The sequence below is a fragment of the Ursus americanus genome, chromosome 30 (assembly GCF_024610735.1).
Source record: "Ursus americanus isolate L20-20 chromosome 30, mUrsAme1.1.p, whole genome shotgun sequence".
Taxonomy (NCBI): Eukaryota; Metazoa; Chordata; class Mammalia; order Carnivora; family Ursidae; genus Ursus; species Ursus americanus.
The window spans coordinates 28,355,916-28,376,806 of NC_142156.1; the positions used below are offsets into that span (position 1 = coordinate 28,355,916).

General features: G+C 37.1%; 1 protein-coding gene across 1 annotated transcript in view; it reads right to left on the reverse strand.

Annotated features, from left to right (window-relative positions):
* MC2R (melanocortin 2 receptor) overlaps positions 1–20,891 on the reverse strand; it is a 52,136-nt gene that overhangs the window by 4,829 nt on the left and 26,416 nt on the right. The gene's annotated exons all lie outside the window — the stretch shown is intronic.

The window sequence follows — 20,891 nt, forward strand, 5'->3', positions numbered from 1 at the left end:
TAATGAAGTACTGTATGGTGACTAACATAACATAAAAAAATAAAATAAAAATCCTAGAAGAAAAAAAAATAAATGTATGATCATAGATTTTTTATACTTTTCCCTTCAAGAGATGGAGCTTAATTCCCTTTCACTTAGTGTGTGGGAAGCCAGCAGCCATGTTGTAAGGTGGTCCTGGGGAGAGTGAATTTGGGAATGTAGCTTTTGATCAAAAGTTTGCAAGTCACACATTACTATATTATAGTGAGGTTTCTCCTTGAAAGGAACTAATTTCATTACACAGGACTGAGATCAGAGGTCAAGTATGAAGATGAAAGTTTATGAGTTAGGTAGGTCAATGTTAAGAAAGAAGTGAAGTGACAGGTGGTAGCAACTGATAGGGTTCTACCTAGGCTGACCACCTTGTCCCTATTTGCCTGGGACTGAGAGGCCAGTGTCCCTGGCATCTCCCTCAGCTCCAGGCAAACCAGGATGCTTAGTCACACTAGTTCCACCTACTTAGGCAGGCCCTGGGTAATCTGTATGCTGTCAGTGTGCACTCATGTGTCTACATATGTTGGAGAGGGTGGGGCCAATGATGGTTAATTTTATGTGTCAACTTGCCCTATATTTTGTCAAACATTATTCTGGGTGTATCTGTGAGGGTGTTTTGGGGTAGGATTAACACTTGAATCAGTAGACTGATTAAAGCAAATTGCCTTCCTCAGCAGGCCTTATCCAATCTATTGAAGGTCTGAATAGAACAAAAATCCTCCCATGAGTAAGGGGGAACTCCTTCTCCCTGACTGCTGAGATGGGTCATTGGTCTTCCCTGCCTCTGGACTCAAACAGAAACATCAGCTTTCCTTGGGTCTTGAGGCTGCAGACTTCCTGACTGGAACTACACCATCAGCTCTCCTGGGTCTCCATCTTTCAGACTGTAGATCTTGAAACTTCTCAGCCTCTATAATAGTGTGAGCCGATTTCTTAACTGATCTCTTTATCATCAATCTATCATCTATCTATATCTATCTATCTATCTATCTATCTATCTATCTATCTATCATCTATCTATCCATCTATCATCATCATCATCTATCATTTCTCATCTATCATCTATCTATCATCTATCTATCTATCATCTATCTATCTATCTATCTATCTATCATCTATCTATCTATCATCTATCTATCTATCATCTATCTATCTATCTATCTATCATCTATCTATCTATCTATCTATCTATCATCTATCTATCTATCATCTATCTATCTATCTATCATCTATCTATCTATCTATCTATCTATCTATCATCTATCTATCATCTATCTATCTATCTATCTATCTATCTATCTATCTATCTATCTATCATCTATCTATCATCTATCTATCTATCTATCATCTATCATCTATCTATCTATCATCTATCTATCTATCTATCTATCTATCATCTATCTATCTATCTATCTATCTATCTATCTATCTATCTATCATCATCATCATCATCTATCTATCATTTCTCATCTATCTATCATCTATCTATCTATATCATCATCTGTTGGTTCTGCTTCTCTGGAGAACCAAGTAATACAGGGCCCAAGGTTGTGTCCAGCATGAACTGCCTATGGAGATGCTGTCTGGAAAGAGACTCCTGTCTTCTACCTAAGTGCATTGAGTGTGATCAAACTTGGTATATATATTCGTTTTTCTTAATTAGAGTGTTGTCGACATACAATATTATATTAGTTCCAGGCGTACAGCATAATGATTCAACATTTATATACATACAAAGCAATTACTACAATAAATCTAATTACAGTAACAGTTGTTACATATTACTGACCATATTTGCTATGCTGTATATTGTATACTCATGTCTTATTTAGTTTACGAATGGAAGTTTGTATTTTGTAGTCCCTTTTCCCTATTCACCCCCTTCCCCTCTGTCAGCCACCAGATTATTCTCTGTATCTGTTTTGTCTGTTTGTTTTTTTAGATTCCATATATAAGTGAAATCATACAGTATTTGTCTTTTTTTTTTAAGATTTTATTTATTTCACACAGAGAGAGACAGTCAGCGAGAGAGGGAACGCAAGCAGGGGGAGTGGGAGAGGAAGAAGCAGGTTCCCTGCTCCGCTGGATGCAGGGCTGGATCCCAGGACCCTGGGATCACGCCCTGAGCCGAAGGCAGACACTTAACAACTGAGCCACCCAAGCGCCCCAGTATTTGTCTTTCTTTGTCCGATTTATTTCACTTAGCATAATGCCCCTCGGTCTATCCATTTTGTCACAAATAACAAGATTTCATTCTTTTTTATGGCTGAGTAATATTCTATTCTCTCTCTCTCTTTCTGCTACATCTTTATCCACTCATCTATTGATGGGCACTTAGGTTCCTTTCATATCTTGGCTATTGTAAATAATGCTGCAATGAACATAGGAGTGCATGTATCTTTTCAAATTAGTGTTTTCATTTTCTTCAGATAAATACCAAGAGTGGAATTGCTAGATCATATGATATTACTATTTTTAATTTTTTGAGGAAACTCCATAATATTTTCCATAGTGGCTGCACCATTTTGTATTCCCATCAACAGTGCAGGAGTTCCCTTTTTCTTCACATCCTTGCTAACATTTGTTACTTCTCATTTTTTTTGACACTAGCCATTCTGTGAGGTATGAGGTGATATATCATTGTGGTTTTGATTTGCATTATCCTGATGATTAGTGATGTTGAGGAGTTTTTCATGTGTCATTAGATCATCTGTATGTTTTCTTTGGACAAATGTCTATTCAGGTCCTCTGCCTATTTTTAAATTGGATTTTTTGTTTTTTTCATATTGAGTTATGTGAGTTCTTTATATATTTTGGATATTAATGCCTTATTGGTTATATCATTTGCAAATATCTTCTCCCATTCAGTAGGTTGCCTGTTCCTTTTGTTGATGGTTTCCTTTGCTGTGCAAAAGTCTTTTCGTTTGATGTAGTTCCATTTGTTTATTTTTGCTTTTTTGTCCTAGCCTGAGAAGACAGATCCAAAACAATATTGTTCAGACCTATATCCAAGAGCTTGCTGCCTAATTTTCTTCTGACAGTTTTACGGTTTCTAGTCTTCCATGTAAGTCTTCAATTTATTTTGAGTTTATTTTTGTAAATGGTATAAGAAAGTGGTCCAGTTTCATTCTTTTACATGTAGCTGTCCAGTATTCCCAATACCATTTATTGAAACTTTCTTTTTCACACTGTATATTCTTGCCTCCTTGTCAAAGATTAATTGATCATATAAGTGTGGGTTTATTTCTGGACTCTATTCTGTGTTCCATTGATCTATGTGCCTTTTTTTTTCTTTTTTTGGTCAGTACCATAGTGTTTTGATTACTATCGTTTTGTAGTATAATTTGACATCAGAAAGTGTGATAACTCCAGCTTTGTTCTTCTTCAATATTGCTTTGGCTATTTGGGTCTTTTTGTATTTCCATACAAATTTTAGGATTCTTTGTTCTAGTTCTGTGAAAATTGCCACTGGTATTTTGATAGGGATTGCACTGAATTTGTAGATTGCTTTAGGTAGTATAGACATTTTAACCATATTAAATCTCCTAATCCATGAGCATGGTATATTTGGTGTATTCTTTCATCATGGTATATTCTTTTATCAATGTTTCATAGTTTTCAGAGCATAGGTCTTTTACCTCCTTGGTTAAATTCATTCCAGGTATTTTTTTTATGCAATTGTGAATGATATTGTTTCCTTAATTTCTCTTTCTGATAGTTTATTAGTGTTTAGAAATGCCACAGATTTATGTATATTAATTTTGTATCCTGCAACATTATTGAATTAATTTATTCTAATATTTTTTGGTGGAGTCTTTAGGGATATATAGATATAGATAGATGATAGATAGATGGATAGATAGATAGATGATAGATATCTGCAAATAGTGACAGTTTTACTATTTTTTTCAATTAGGATGCCTTTTATTTCTATTTCTTCTCTCATTGTTGTAACCAGGCTTCTCAATACTATGTTCAATAAAAGTGGCAGGATTGGGCATTCTTGTTTTGTGGTATCTGATCTTAGGGGAAAATCTTTCAACTTTTCACCATTGAATATGACATTAGCTGTGGGGTTTTGATATGGCATTCTCTTCTATACCCACTTTGTTGAGAGTTTTTAATCATAAATGAATGTTGAATTTGATAAGATGCTATTTCTGCATCTATTGAGATGATCATATAATTTTTTTTTTAAGATTTTATTCATTCGACAGAGATAGAGACAGCCAGAGAGAGAGGGAACACAATCAGGGGGAGTGGGAGAGGAAGAAGCAGGCTCACAGCGGAAGAGCCTGATGTGGGGCTCGATCCCACAACGCCGGGATCACGCCCTGAGCCGAAGGCAGACGCTTAACCGCTGTGCCACCCAGGCGCCCCTATCATATAATTTTTATCTTTCTTTTTATTAATGTAGTATATCACATTGGCTGATTTGTGGATGTAAACCATTCTTGCATCCTTGGAATAAATCCCACTTGGTCATGGTGTATGATCTTTTTATTGTATAGTTGAAGTTGGCTTGCTAATATTTTGTTAAGGATTTCACATCAATGTTCATCAGGGATATTGGCCTATAATTTTCTTTATTTGTGGTGTCTTCGGTTTGGATATCAGGATAATACTGGCCCCATAGAATGAGTTTGGAAGTGTTCTTTCCTCTTCAATTTTTTGGAATAGTTTGAGAACAGGTATTAATTCTTCTTTATTTTTTATTTTTTTTAAAAGATTTTATTTATTTATTCATTCGACAGAGATAGAGACAGCCAGCAAGAGAGGGAACACAAGCAGGGGGAGTGGGAGAGGAAGAAGCAGGCTCGTAGCGGAAGAGCCTGATGTGGGGCTCGATCCCTTAACGCTAGGATCACACCCTGAGTTGAAGGCAGACGCTTAACTGCTGTGCCACCCAGGCGCCCCTAATTCTTCTTTAAATGGTTGGTAGAATTCACCTATGAAGTTGTTGGTAGTTTTTTTTTTTTAATTACTGATTCAATTTCATTGCTAGTTATCAGTCTGTCCAGTTTTTCTAGCTCTTCTTGATTCAGTCTTGGAAGATTGCACATTTCTAGGAATATATCCATTTCTTCTAGGTTATCCCACTCATTGGAGTATAACTGTTCACAGTAGTCTCTTATGATCCTTAGTAATTGGTGGTATCAGTGGTAATGTCTCCTTTTTCATTTCTGGTTTTATTTGAGACCTCTCTTTTTTCTTGATGAGTCTAGCTAAAGGTTTACCAATTTTGTTTATCTGTATTATTCTTTCCTTCTACTAACTTCAGGCTTTATTTTTCTTTTTCTAATTTCTTTAGGTGTAAAGATAGACTATTTGAGATTTTTCTTGTTTCTCGAGGTAGGCCTGTATTGCTATAAACTTTCCTCTTAGCACTGCTTTTGCTGCATCCCATAGATTTTGAACTGTTGTGTTTCCATTTTCATCTGCCTCAAGGTATTTTTTTATTTCCTTTTTGATTTTTTCATAGACACATTTGTTGTTAAGTAGCATGTTGTTTAGCCTTCACGTGTTCGTTTCCTTCTTGTAATTGATTTCTAGATTCATACCATTGTGGTCAGAAAAGATGCTTGATATGATTTCAATCTTCTTAAATTTACTGGGACTTGTTTTGAGCCTAACATGTGGTCTATTCTGGAGAATGTTCTATGTGCACTTAAAAAGAATGTGTGTTCTGCTACTTTTAGATGGAATGCTCTGTACATATTGAGTCTACCTGGTCTAATGGGTTGTTTAAGGCCAATGTTTCCTTATTGATTTCTGTCTAGATTATTGATGTAAGTGGGTTGTTTAAGTCACCTACTATTATTGTATTGCTGTCAATTTGTCCCTTTATGTCTGTTAATATTTGCTTTATTTATTTAGATGTCCCTATGCTGAGTGCATAGCTATTTACAAGGATTATATCCTCTTGTTGGATTGATCCCTTATCATAATATAAAGATCTTCTTTGTCTCTTGTTACACTCTTTCGTTTAAAATCTATTTAATCTGATACAAGTATTTCTACCCCAGCTTTCTTTCTGTTTCAGTTTGCATGGAATATATTTTCCATCCCCTCACTTTTGGTCTCTGTGTGTCTTTAGGTCTGAAGTGAGTCTCCTGTATGTAGATATTGTTTTGTTTATCCATACAGTCAAGTCACCGTATGTTTTTTGATTGGAACATTTAGTCCATCTACATTTATTTCATCAAGATAAAAACATTCTGCACAGCAAAGGAAACAGTCAACAAAACTAAGAGGCAATCTGCGGAATGAGAGAAGATATTTGGAAATGATATTACAGATAAAGGGATGGTATCCAAGATCTCTAAAGAACTTCTCAAACTCAACACCCAAAAAACAAAGAGTTAAGTCAAAAAATGGACAGAAGACGTGAGCAGACACTTCTCCAAAGAAGACATACAAATAGCTAGCAGACACATGAAAAAATGTTCAACATCACTAGCCATCAGGGAAATACAAATCAAAACCACAATGAGATACCTCCTTACACCAGTTAGAATGGCAAAAATTAACAAGACAGGAAACAACAAATGTTGGAGAGGATCAGGAGAAAGGAGAGCCCTCTTACAGTGTTGGTGGGAATGCAAGCTGGTACAGCCACTTTGGAAAACAGTGTGGAGGTCCTTTAAATAGTTAAAAATAGAGCTACCTTACGACCCAGCAATTGCACTACTAGGTATTTACTCCAAAGATAGAAATGTAGTGAAAAGAAGGGGCACCTGCATCCCAATGTTCATAGCAGCAATGTCCACAATAGCCAAACTGTGGAAGGAGCTGAGATGCCCTTCAACAGACAAATGGATAAAGAAATGTGGTCCCTATATACAGTGGAATATTACTCAACCATCAGAAAGGATGAACACCCACCATTTGCATCCACATGGAGGTAACTGAGGGGAATATGCTAAGCAAAATAAATCAATCAGTGAAAGATGATTATCATATGGTTTCACTGATTTGTGGAACACAAGGAATAGCATGGAAGACCATAGGGAAGGGAGGAAAAACTGAAGGGGGGGGAATCAGAGAGGGAGATGAACCATGAGAGACTCTGGACTCCAGGAAACTGAGAGTTTCAGAGGGGAGGAGATGTGCGGAGATGAGATAGCTGGGTGATGGGTATTGAGGACAGCACATGTTGTGATGAGCTCTTATAACACCCAGTTATATGCAACTAATGAATCATTGAACAGTGCATCAAAAACTAATGATATACTATACAGTGGCTAACTGAACATAATAAAAAAATAAATAAAAATGAGGTAAAAAAATAAAAAATAAAACAGTAAGAAAAGAGATTATTGATAGATGTGTACTTGTTGCCATTTGTTGATTGTTTTCAAGTTGTTTTTGTAGTTCTTCTCTGTTCTTTTCTTCTCCTGCTCTCTTCCTTTGTGATTTGGTGACTTTCTTCAGTGTTGTGTTTGTATTCCTTTCTCTTTACCTTTTGTGTATCTATTATGGATATTTGGTTTGTGGTTCCCATGAGGTTCATATATAATATCCTATGTATATAGCAGTCTATTTTAAGTTGATGGTTACTTAAGTTCAAATGCATTCTAAAAGCACTACATTTTTATCTCCCCTCGTTTTATGTTTTTGATGTCATAATTTACATCTTATTATTTTGTCTATACCTAAGTATTGTAGATCTAGATGATTGTATAACTTTTCTCTTTTAACTTACATACTAGCTATGTAGATGGCTGATCCACTACATTTACTCTATGTTTACCTTTACCAGTGAAATTTTTTCTTTCATAATTTTCTTATTTCTAGTTATGGCCTTTTCTTTTCTGTTTAAGGAAGTCCCTTTAACATTTCTTATAAGGCTGGTTTAGCAGTGATGACGTTCTTTAGCTTCTTCTTGTCTGTAAAACTATTTCTCTTCAATTCTGAGTGATAATCTTTCCAGGTACAATATTCTTTATTGCAATTTTTTTCATTCATCACTTACAGTATATCATGACACTCCCCTCTAGCTTTCAGTTTCTGCTGAAAAATCAGCTTATAGTCTTATGGGGGATCCTTTGTATATAACTAGTTGTTTTTCTCTTGCCGCTTTTAAGATTTGCTCTTTATCTTTAACTGTTGACATTTTGATTATAATGCATCTTGGTATGCTTCCCTTTGGGTTCATTTTACTTTGGACAGGCTGTGATTCCTGAACTTGGATGTCTGTTTTCATTATCAGGTTTCTTTTACCTCTTTTTGTGAGGTTTTGTCATCCTTTTGTTTGGAACATATTCCTCTATTTCCTTATTTTGTCTAACTCTTTGTTCATGTCTATGTATTAGGTAAATCAGTTATGACTGATTAGTTACGATTCCTGGCCTTAAAGGAGTGCATTTATGCAGAAGATGATGTGTGAGGCTCAGTAGCTCAAATCCTTCTGGTCACCTGAACCAGGTGCCCTATGACTGACCGCTGTATGGGCTGTGAGTACCCTCTTGTTGTGGCTGGGTCACAATTAGTGTAGACTCACTGGTATGTAGGGCTGTTCCCTGGCATGGCTGCCTGCAATGTCTTGACATGGCTGCTATAAGCATGATGGTAAGCAGGGTTGGCCCTTGGCCCTTCTAGCTGGAATGCAGTGAGTGCACTGGTGGGTGGGATAGGCTTCTGGTGCAGCTTGCTGTGCAATCTGACTGAGACTCTTGTAGGCATTCTGGTGTTCAGTGCTGGCTTCCCTGGATGGGGGTGCTTGGAGGTGGAGGAGCTCTGTTGCTTGCTGAGGGTACTTGTTGGACTGGTAGGACAGGAAGTCACTTGGGAGAAGCTTTGATTCTGGCTGAGGGCATCCACCAGGTGTGGTGGTGCCATGAGCTACTTGGGATGGGCTCTGGTGAAGGCTGAGGTCATCTGCTGACAGTGGTAAGGCAGTGAGCCATTTGGCAGGGGCCTACGTCTGGCAGATGGGTTAGATGGGGCAAGTCCACAGGGGAATTCTGGGTCAGGACGAGCAGTGCTAGCACAGCAGGTGTCAGTGCTAGGCCAACTAGAAAAAAATGAGTGCCCATCATTACTTCTGTCCCTGGGGAATGTTCCAACAGCTCCCTGCTCCTCTGGCACAATCCCTAATATTTATCAGTGGATCCCTGTGTATAACTCAGGTGTTTTTCAAACTGATGTCTCTGTGCTGAGTCTCAGAGCAAGTGAAATCATGGGCATGCCATTTAACAGTGAAGTCTATATTTCCTACTGCCCTCTGCATTTCCCAGACATAAACCCTATAGCTTCAGAGTCAGATGTTATGGAGGCTCATCTTCCCAGTGCAGGTCCCTTGGACTGTAGAGCCCATTGTGGGTTTTGGACTTCTTGTTCCTCAGGGAGGGCCTCTATGGTTCTGATATTCTTCCCACTGGTGGGTTATCATTCTGGTGTGTGGATACTGACTAAACCACATCTCTGCCCCTCCTACCCATTTCAATGTGGTTTTTTCTTTATATCTTTGGTTGTGTATTATCTGTTCTGCTAGTCTTCCGTTCATTTTCAGAGATAGCTGTTCTACATATAGATTAGATTTTTGTGCATCTGTGGGACATGGTGTGCTCAAGATCTACCTACTTCACCATCTTGATCCCACATCCAGAGCCAATTTAATGTATTTGGTATATATTTTCAATCTTGAATGCATTTAATGGTAGAACTGATAAAGAAAAAAATGTTGAAAGAGATTCTGGTACTTCTTAGGAAGAGATGGTTCTGAAACCCAGCTTCAGCCAATAGGCCTTGATAATCTGCTGCTGCCAATCCTATAAATCCAAGGAGGGTACTGAATGTGAATAGACATTTGAATTTGAAATAGTGTAGTCCATGGAGTCACCTTTAACAGACATTCAATCAGCCATTGTTCCTGTGAATTCATGAATTGCTGCCAATCTGGTTAGTAGGGTCTACAGGTGGAGTGCAAAGTCATTTTTAAAAATTTTTAATTAAATTCCAGTTAGTTAACATACAATGTAATATTATTTTCAGGTGTATGATATAGTGATTCAACAGTTCCATACAACACCAGGTGCTCATCACAAGTGTACTCCTTAACACCCATCACCTATTTAACACAGACCCCCACCTACCTCCATTCTCCTAAACTTTGGTTTGTTCTCTATAGTTAAAAGTCCATTTTCTGGTTTGCTTCTCTCTTTCTTTTTGTCCCTTTACTACTTTGTTTTCTTACGTTCTACCTATGAGTGAAATCATATGGTATTCATCTTTCTCTGACTGACTGATTTCACTTCACTTAGCATTATGTTCTCTAACTCCACCCAAGTCATTGCAAATGGCATGATTTCATTCATTTTTATGTCTGAGTAATATTCCATTGTGTATATATACATCACTTCTTCTTTACCCATTCATCAATAGATGGACACTTGTGTTCACATAATTTGGCTATTGTAAATAATGGGGACTTAAACATAGGACTGCGTGTATTCTTTGATTTAGTGTTCTTGTGTTATTTGGGTGAAAACCCAGTAGTGTGATTGCTGAATCATAGGATAGTTCTGTTCTTAACTCTTTGAGGAAACTCCACACTATTTTCCAGAGAGGTTGCATCACTTTGCATTCCCACCAAAAGTATGAGAGAGTTCCCCAACCTCACCAACACCTGTTGTTTCTTGTGTTGTTGATTTTAGCCATTCTGAGGTGGTATCTCATTGTAGTTTTGATTTATATTTCCCTGATGATGAGTGATGGTGAGCGTCTTTTCATGTGTCTTCCTTGGCAAAATGTCTGTTCACGTCTTCTGTCCATTTCTTAACTGGATTATTATTTTTTTGGTGTTGAGTTTTATAAGTTCTTTATACATTTTGGATACTAACCCTTTATCAGATATATCATTTGCAAATATCTTCTCCCATTCTGTAGGTTGCCTTTGAGTTTTGTTGATTATTTCCTTCACTGTGCAGAAGCTTTTTATTTTGATGAAGTCCCAATAGTTTACTTTTGATTTCTTTACCTTGCCTCAGGAGACATATCTAGAAAGAAGTTGCTATGGTCAGTAACAAAGAAATTAATGCCTGTGTTCTCTTCTAGGGTTTTAATGATTTCCTGTCTCACATTTAGATCATTATCCCATTTGAATTTATTTTTGTGTATGATATAAGAAAATGATCCAGTTTCATTCTTTTGCATGTGCTGAGTAGTTTTCTCAACACAATTTGTTGAAGAGACAGTCTTTTTCCCATTGGATATTCTTTCCTGCTTTGTCAAAGATTAATTGACCATATAATTATAGGTTTATTTCAGCATTTTCTATTTTGTTCTATTGATCTATGTATCTGTTTTTGTGCCAGTATCATACTGCTTTGATCACTAAAACTTTGTAATGTAACTTGTAGTCTGGAACTGTGGTGCCTCCAGCTTTTCTTTTCTTTTTCAAGATTGCTTTGGCTGTTTAGGGTCTTTGTGGTTCCACACAAATTTTAGGATTGTTTTTTCTAGTTCTGTGAAAGATGCTGTTGGTATTTTGATGGGAATTGCATTAAATGTGTAGATTGCTTCGGGTAATATAGACATTTTAACAATATTCACTCTTCCAATGCATGAGCATGGAATGTCTTTCCATTTTTTGTGTCATCTTCAAATTCTTTCATTAGTGTTTTTTTTCAGAGTACAGATTTTTCCCTTCTTTGGTTATGTTTATTCCTAAGTGTCTTATTGTTTTTGGTGCAATTGTAAGTGGAATTGAGTCCTCAATTTCTCTTTCTGCTACTTCATTATTGTTGTATAGAAATGCAACAGATTTCTGTACATTGATTTTGTATCCTGTGACTTTACTGAATTTACTTATCAGTCCTAGCACTTTTTTGGTGGAGTCTTTAGGGTTTTCTATGTATCATATCACATCATCTGTAAATAGTGAAAGTTTGACTTCTTCCCTGCCGATTTGGATGCCTTTTATTTCTTTTTGTTGTCTGATTGCTGTGGCGAGGATTCCCAGTACTATGTTAAATAACAGTGGTGAAAGTGGACATTCCTATCTTGTCCTGACCTTAGGGGAAAAGCTCTTAGTTTTTCCCCATTGAAGATGAGATTAGCGGTGGGTTTTTCATATACGACCTTTGTTATGTTGAGGTATGTTTCCTCTCAACCTACTTTGTTGAGGATTTTTATCATGAATGCATGCTGTACATTGTCAAATGTTTTTCCTGCATCTGTCGATTTCTTTTATTAATGTGGTGTGTCACATTGATTGATTTGTGAATATTGAACAACACTTGCAACCCAGGAATAAATCCCACCATATTGTCATGAATGACTTTTTAAAAAATATTGTTAGATTTGATTTGCTAGTTGTTTTTTTTTTTTTTTAAGGATTTTTGCATCTGTGTTCATCATGTATATTGGCCTGTAGTTCTCTTTTTCAGTGTGTCTTCATCTGGTTTTGGTATCAGAGTAATGAATTGGAAGATTTCCTTCCTTGTCTATTTTTTGGGATAGTTGGAGAATAGGTATTAACTCTTCTTTAAATCTTTGGTAGAATTCACCTGTAAAGCCATCTGGTCCGAACTTTTGTTTGCTGGAAGTTTTTATTATTATTAATTATTATTATTATTATTATTATTATTATTATTAATTATTGTCACTGATTCAATTTCTTTCCCAGTAATCAGTCTGTTCACATTTTCTATTTCTTCCTGTTTCAGTTTTGGCAGGTTATACGTTTCTGGGAATTTATCCATTTCTTCTAGGTTGTCCAATTTGTTGCCATATGGTTTTTCATAATATTTTCTTATAATTGTTTGTATTTCTGTGGTGGTGTTTGTTATTTCTCCTTTAATTTATGATTTTATTTATTTGGATCCTTTCTCTTTCTTTCTTTCTTTTTTTTTTTAACGTCTGGCTTTATCAATTTTATTTATTTTTTCAAAGAACCAGCTCCTAATTTCATCAATCTGTTGTATTGCTTCTGTTTTGTGTTTTAGTTTCTCTATCATTTATTTCTGCTGTAATCCTTATTATTTCCCTCTTTCTCCTGGCTATAGGCTTCATCTGTTGTTCTTTTTCTAGCCCTTTTAGGTGTAAGGTTATGTTGTTTATTTAAGATTTTTCTTGCTTCTTGAGTTCTTGTATTGTTATAGACTTCCCTCTTAGGATGGCTTCTGCTGCATTCCAAAGATTTTGGACCATTTTGTTTTTCATTTTCATTTGTTTCCATGTAATTTTTAATTTCTTTTTTTTATTTCCTGGTTGACCCATTCATTGTTTAATAGCAAGTGTTGAACCTCCATGTATTTGTGGTCTTCCCAGATTTTTCCTCATAGTTGATTTCTAGTTTCCTAGTGTTGTGGTCAGAAAAGATGCATAGTATGACTTCACTATTCTTGAGTTGTTTTCGTTTATGGGCTAATATGTGATCTAGTATAGAGAATGTTCCATGTGCACTTGAAAAGAATGTGTATTCACTGTTTTTGGATGGATTGTTCTGAATATATCTGTTAAATCTATCTGGTCCAATGTGTCATTCTAAGCCATTGTTTCCTTATTGATTTTCTGTTTAGATATTTGTCCATTGATGTAAGTGGGGTGTTAAAGTCCCCTACTATTATTGTATTATTATCAATGAGTTTCTTTATGTCTATTATTAATTGTTTTATGTATTTGTGTGCTCTCATGTTGGGTGCATAAGTATTTATGATTGTTATATCTTCTAGTTAGATTGTCCCCTTTATTATTATATAGTACTCTTCTTTGTTTCTTGTTGCAGTCTTTGTTTTAAAGTCTAGTTTGTCTGATATAAGTATTCCTACTCCAGCTTTCTTTCGACTTCCCTTTGCATGATAAATGTTTCTCCATACCCTCATTTTCAATCTGCAGGTGTCTTTATGACTAAAATGAATCTCTTGTGGGCAGAATATAAAATGGGTCTTGTTTGTTTTTTTTTTTTTCATTCTGACACCCTATGTCTTTTGATTGGGGTATTTAGTTCATTTACATTAAAAGTAATTATTGATAGATATTTATTTATTGTCATTTTATTACTTGTTTTCTGGTTGTTTCTGGAGATTTTCTCTGATCCTTTCTTGTCTTTCTTTCATGTTTTGCTGGTTTTCTTTAGTGATATATTTGGATTTCTTTCTCTTTATTCTTTTCATGTTTATTAGTGGTTTTTGATATATGGTTATCATTAGGTTTGTATATAAACTCTTCTGCATACAGCAGTCTATATTAAGTTGATGGTCATTTAAGTTTGAACCCATTTTTTTCTCCTTTCCTCCCCATGATTTAGGTATTTCATATTTTATTTTTGGTCTTTTCTTTGCACTCAAAATGTCCCATTTAATAGTTCTTGCAGGGCTGATTTAGTGGCCATGAACTCCTTTAGTTTTTGTTTGTCTGGGAAATTCTTTATCTCTCCTTCTATTCTGAATGATATCCTTGGTGGATAGAGTATTCTTGGCTGTATATTTTTCCTATTCAGCACTTTGAATATATCATACCCCTCTCTTCCAGCTTGCTAAGTTTCTGTTGAAAAATTTCCTGCTAGCCTTATGGGTTTTCTCTTGTAAGTTAATGACTTCTCCGGCATTCCTGCTTTTAAGATTTTTTTTCTTTATCACTGTATTTTGTAAATTTAATTACAACATGTCTTGGTGTGGGTCTGCTTTTGTTGATTTTGGTGGGAGTTCTCTGTGCCTCCTGGATCTGGATATCTGTTACCTTTCCCAGATTAGGGAAGTATTTTTTCAAATAGATTATCTGCCCCCTTTTCTCTATCTTCTTCTTCTGAGTCTCCTATAATATGAATATTATTACATTTGATGAAGTAACTGAATTCCCTAAGTCTATTTTCACTTTGCATAATTTCTCTCTGTCTTTTGTTCAGCTTCTTTGCTTTCTATTACTTTGTCTCCTAGGTAATCAATTCATTCTTCTGCTTCTTCCAGCCTGCTGTTCATTGCATCAAAATAGTTCTAATTTCATTTATTACATCACTTATCTCTGATTGATTCTTTTTTAACTTTTATCTCTGCAGTAAACGTCTATCTGATGTCTTCCATTCTTTTCTCAAGTCCAGTGAGTATCCTTATAATTGTTGCTTTAAATTCTCCATCAGGCACATTACTTTTATCTGTTTTGCTTAGATATCTGGCCCTGGTCTTATTTTTTTTAAGATTTTATTTATTTATTTATTTATTTATTTATTTATTTATTTGAGTGTGTGTGAGCAGGAGGAGGGGAAGAGGGAGAAGCAGAGAGAGTCTTAAGCAGACTGCACTGATTGCAGAACCAAACAGGGAGCTCAATCCCATAACCTTGAGATCATGACCTGACTTTCAATCAAGAATCAGATGCTTAACTGACTGAGCCACCCAAGTATGCCTCTCTGGCCCTGGTCTAATTTTGTTTTTTCACTTGGGATAAATTCCTCTGTCTTCTCATTTTGTCTAAGTCTCTATCTGTGTCTGTGTTTCAGAAAAGCTGGTTATGTCTCCTGCTCCTAAAAGTAATGGCCTTATGAAGAAGATGTCATGTAGTACCCAAGGCCTGGCACTCCAGGGAGTGTCTTCAGTGTGTGCTGTGTGTGTTCTGCTGTTGTGTTTTAGTTGGTCTATCCTGGGCAGTCATCTGCAGAGGGTCTACTTGCCTACTGAGGGCAGTGTTTGGTCCCTGGTCTGAACGTGGTGAGTTTTAATTAGGTGTGCTCCTATCTAATACCATATCCATCGGAACTCACACCCTGCTAAACTCATTGGTTGGAAGAGTTGGTGTGAGCAGGGATTTGTGTTGGTCTTCTGGGGGAGGGACTACCACATTGGGACTGAGGTAAGTGTGACTGAGAAGGGCAATTTCATCAGTGCACAGGAATGCAGGGTTAAGTGTAAAGTTAGGCAGCCATTTTGGGCACTGTGCTGCTTTCCACAGGTGGCTCTGTGTTTATGTTAAGGGGAAAATGCCTCCAGCCAGGTCCTTTGTTCCGGAGAAGTGTCTCCATGAATGCTGCCTCTTAGAGACCTGCTCTGAGAAGAGCAAATATTCCCCATTCCCTTCCACCCACCCCTGTGCCCCAGGCACTCTTCAGGTAACTGTTTCCATGCTCCCCACTCCCAGGTTGTTTGCCTCTCTTCTCTCCAAGACCAGCACATTGACCTCTGGGGTCTATCCAAGCCAAGCCTGCTGACTTTTAAAACTCCAGGCTTTAAGCTTCACTGGTTGTAAGAACTCATGAAATTCAGCCTGTCTCATTTTCTATGCCAGTAGTTATGGGGAAATGTTCTTGTGTATTTCCCCTGTGTGCTCCTCTATGTCTCTCACCCTTCTCTGCTACCATGCCTCCCCCTTCCCTCCACAGCAGCCATGATCTGTTTCTACACTAAACCATGTCTCTGCACTTCCTACCTTCTTTGATGTGGTCTCTTATCTCCCTTTAGTTGTGGAATTTGTTCTGTCAGTCTTCAGGTTGATTTCTGGGCTATTTAGGATGATCTGATAGTTATCTAGGTGTATTTGTGAGTGAGCTTGGGTTCTCCTACTCTGCCACCATCTTCCTGCTGCCAGTGTGCAACTCCACTCTTGGTTGAAGAGGATGATGACACTAATAGGTATTTATGAGTTCTTACTGTGTACTGGACACCGTTCTCAGCACTCCACACATATTAACTCATTTAATTCTTACAACAACCGCGTAGGCAGGTGATGTTATTCTCCCCATTACAACTGAGGAAACCACCCAGATAATTTAGGTAACTGCCCAGTGCCATACGCTGGGCAGGTGTGCACTCAAGACACCTCTTAACTGCCACACCTGCATCCCTTTCTTAAATAGCAAGGGTAACAAGATATGTAAGAAACCAGACAAATCATCCCCCACCCCAACCCAAATTGCAACAAAAACTGATATGTATTATTTGCTTATTGGTTCAGTGTCTTTATCAGAGACCTGTAGGTGTCATAAGTTATACTATATTCAAATGCCCCTGTTGTTCCAACTTAGGTATTTCTTGTAGACAACTTTAAGTGACAGAAGAAACAAAACTCATTTCATTAACACTTCACAGTGACCCTCTGTTAACTGACCTCAATGATCCAAATATTTCAGGTGAGAGTGTTCTTCAGCTTAAAGAATGCAGGTAATAATCTCCACTTGCTGTGGTCTGGCTTGCACGAATTCAAAACCCTCTGCTGCTTCTGTCCCATCTGCTTTTTTGTGTCTTGATTCCTTTATTCCAAGCAACACAGTTTTAGAGTATTTTTGCTTTCTTCCTGGGCTTGCAGTTTGCTGGGCAGTAAGTGTCCACTTTGCAAATCCACACTGCTTCTCTCCAACCAAAATTCTATTGAAACCTGCCTCTTGCTAAACAAAATTGGTCAGGACCCCAGTCTCTGCCAAACCCCTCATCTCTTCCACTATGATCCCTTTTGGCATTAACACACGTTGCATTAACACAACCAGCACTTATGCATCTACAGTCACATTCTATATTTTAGGTTAAAGAAATTATATTTTATTTGTGAACACCATGTTTTTATATATATTTTTTAATTTGGCAGAGCCATAGACTGTAGCAGAATCTTAAATATTGATTTAAAAACCTGCCTCAGTTTAATACTCTTTCAATATAAAAACAAAGTTAAATTATTCATCATAATAGGAGAATCTAGAACATGTTTGAAAAGTTTTGGTTATTCTTTTTGAAACCAATGTGTTCAGTAAATATGAAAAGCAAAACAACATTAATTATTCATGGGATATTTAGTAGAAAATGAAAACGAGCCTATTTGTGCTCCTTACCACCTGACAAAACGTTACTAGTTCATTTTCTAGCTTCAATGCACCAAATGTGAGATTTTTCCAAATTAGTAATGAAACACATTCCTTGAAGCAACAGTTTTCTTTGCAAATGCTCTCTGCATTTTCCACTTGTATTTGAAGGTGATTTTTAGACCAGGGGGAATTTGGACTTAAGTGTGTACTAAACAATGGCTTTTTTTTCTTTTTTTCTTTGCTTTTTTTTTTTCATGTTAAAAGCTATAGCACAGTTAGCCTTGTTCTTTTTATTTTTATTTATTTATTTTTTTAATATTATTTATTTATTTATTTGACAGAGATAGAGACAGCCAGCGAGAGAGGGAACACAAGCAGGGGGAGTGGGAGAGGAAGAAGAAGGCTCATAGCAGAGGAGCCTGATGTGGGGCTCGATCCCACAACACCGGGATCACACCCTGAGCCGAAGGCAGACGCTTAACCACTGTGCCACCCAGGCGCCCCTATTTTTATTTATTTTTTAATAATAATTTTTATTATGTTATGTTAGTCACCATACAGTACATCCTTAGTTTTTGATGTAGCGTTCCATGATTCATTATTTGCATATAACACTCAGTGCCTCATGCAATATAGCAACGCCTTTCTATATCATCTTGCCATGGAGCACAATGTAATAACCATTATTGCTCCACAAAATGCAGCAGTCAGTTGGAACAATTGCTAAAATGATGGTCAAACAAAGCATTTTAGAAAATAACAGCAAGAATTATTATCCTACAATAAAGACAAAATCCATTTATACTTAAACTAGCCGGTGTTTTATTTTGTTTTGTTTTGTTTTTTGCTTCCTACTGACTCTGGCCTTATTTACACAAATCAAGCATTTGATTCCCTGGCCTCAGTATGAGCATGGCATTATTGATTGGCCAGCTGTTTGAGCACACCCCCTAAGGGAGGTCACATTCAGCCTGACTAATCTAGCTAGATTGGCTAAGTCTTGGTTTACGAGTGATCTTTATAGTTCAGTCATTCTTCTTCTTTTTTTTTTCCCTTGGCTAGTCCCCCCGTGCTGATTTTACCCAATTTTTTTTAAAGCCATGTTTTTGTTTTTACTGCTTTTAAGGTTGTCTTTTTATGGGGTCGTTTTTAATTTTTTTTAATTTTTTTAATTGATTTATTGATTTATGTTTATTTTATCTTAGTCACCATACAGTACTTCATTAGCTTTGATGTAGTGTTCCGTGATTCATTGTTTGCGTATAACTCCCAGTGCTCCATGCAATACATGCCCTCCTTATACCCATCACCAGGCTAACCCATCCCCCCAATCCCCTTCCCTCTGACACCCTGTGTTTGTTTCCCAGAATCAAGAATCTCTCATGGTTCATCTCCCCTACGATTCCCCCCCTTCATTTTTCTCTTCCTTCTCCTAATGTCCTCCATGCTATTCCTTATGTTCCACATGTAAGTGAGGCCATATGATAATTGTCTTTCTCTACTTGACTTATTTCACTCAGCATAATCTCCTCCAGTTCCATCCAGTTTCATGCAAATGATGGGTATTCATCCTTTCTGATGGCTAAGTAATATTTCATCATATATATGAACCACGTCTTCTTTATCCATTCATCTGTTAAAGGGCATCTTGGCTCCTTCCACAGTTTGGCTGTTGTGGGTATTGCTGCTATGATCATTGGTGTGCATGTGGCCCTTCTTTTCACAACATCTCTATCTTTGGGGTAAATTCCTAGTGGTGCAATTGCTGGGTCATAGGATAGCTCTATTCTTTTTTTTTTTTTTTTTTTTAAGATTTTTATTTATTTATGTGACAGAGAGACAGCCAGCGAGAGAGGGAACACAGCAGGGGAGAGAGAGAGGAAGAAGCAGGCTCCCAGCCAAGGAGCCCGATGTGGGACTCGATCCCCGAACACCAGGACCATGCCCTGAGCCGAAGGCAGACGCTCAACGACTGCGCTACCCAGGCGCCCCAGGATAGCTCTATTCTTAACATCTTGAGGAACCTCCACACTATTTTCCAGAGTGGCTGTGTCAGTTTGCATTCCCACCAAGAGTGTAAGAGGGTTCCACTTGCTCCACATACTCTCCAACATTTGTTGTTTCCTGTCTTGTTAATTTTTGCCATTCTAACTGATGTAAGGTGGTATCTCATTGTGGTTCTAATTTGTATTTCCTCTGATGGCTAGGGATGTTCAACATTTTTTCATGTGTCTGTTTGCCATTTATATGTCTTCTTTGGAGAAGAGTCTGTTCATGTCTTCTCCCCATTTTTTAATTTGATTGTTTCTTTTTTGAGTGTTGAGTTTGAGAAGTTCTTTAGAGATCTTGGATACCAGCCCTTTATCTGAAATGTCATTTGCAAATATCTTCTCCCATTCCATGGGTCACGTCTTTGTTTTGTTTACTGTTTCCTTTGCTGTGTACAAGGCTTTTATCTTGATGAAGTCCCAAAAGTTCATTTTTGGTTTTGTTTCCCTTGCCTTTGGAGACATGTCTTGAAAGAAGTTACTGTGGCCAATGTCAAAGAGGTTACTGCCTATGTTCTCCTCTAGGATTTTGATGGATTCCTGTTTCACCTTGAGGTCTTTCATCCATTTCCAGTTCATCTTTGTGTATGGAATAGGAGAATGGTCCAGTTTCATTTTCTGTATGTGGCTGCCCAATTATCCCAGCACCATTTATTGGAAAGACTGTCTTTTTGCCATTGGATGTTTTTTCCTGCTTTGTCAAAGATTAGTTGACCATAGAGTTTAGGGTACATTTCTGGGCTATCTATTCTGTTCCATTGATCTATATGTCTGTTTTTGTGCCAATACCATGCTGCCTTGAGGATCATAGCTTTGTAATAGAGCTAGAAGTCAGGTACTGTGATGCCCCCAGCTTTGGTTTTCTTTCCCAACATTCCCCCTGGCAATTCTGGGTCTTTTCTGGATCCATACAAATTTTAAGATTGTTTGTTCCAGCTCTGTGAGAAATGTCAATGGTATTTTGATAGGGATTGCATTGAATGTGTAAATTGCTCCAGGCAGCGTAGAGATTTTAACGATGTTTATTCTTCCAATCCATGAGCATGGAATGTTTATCTATCTCTTTTCATCCTCCTCAA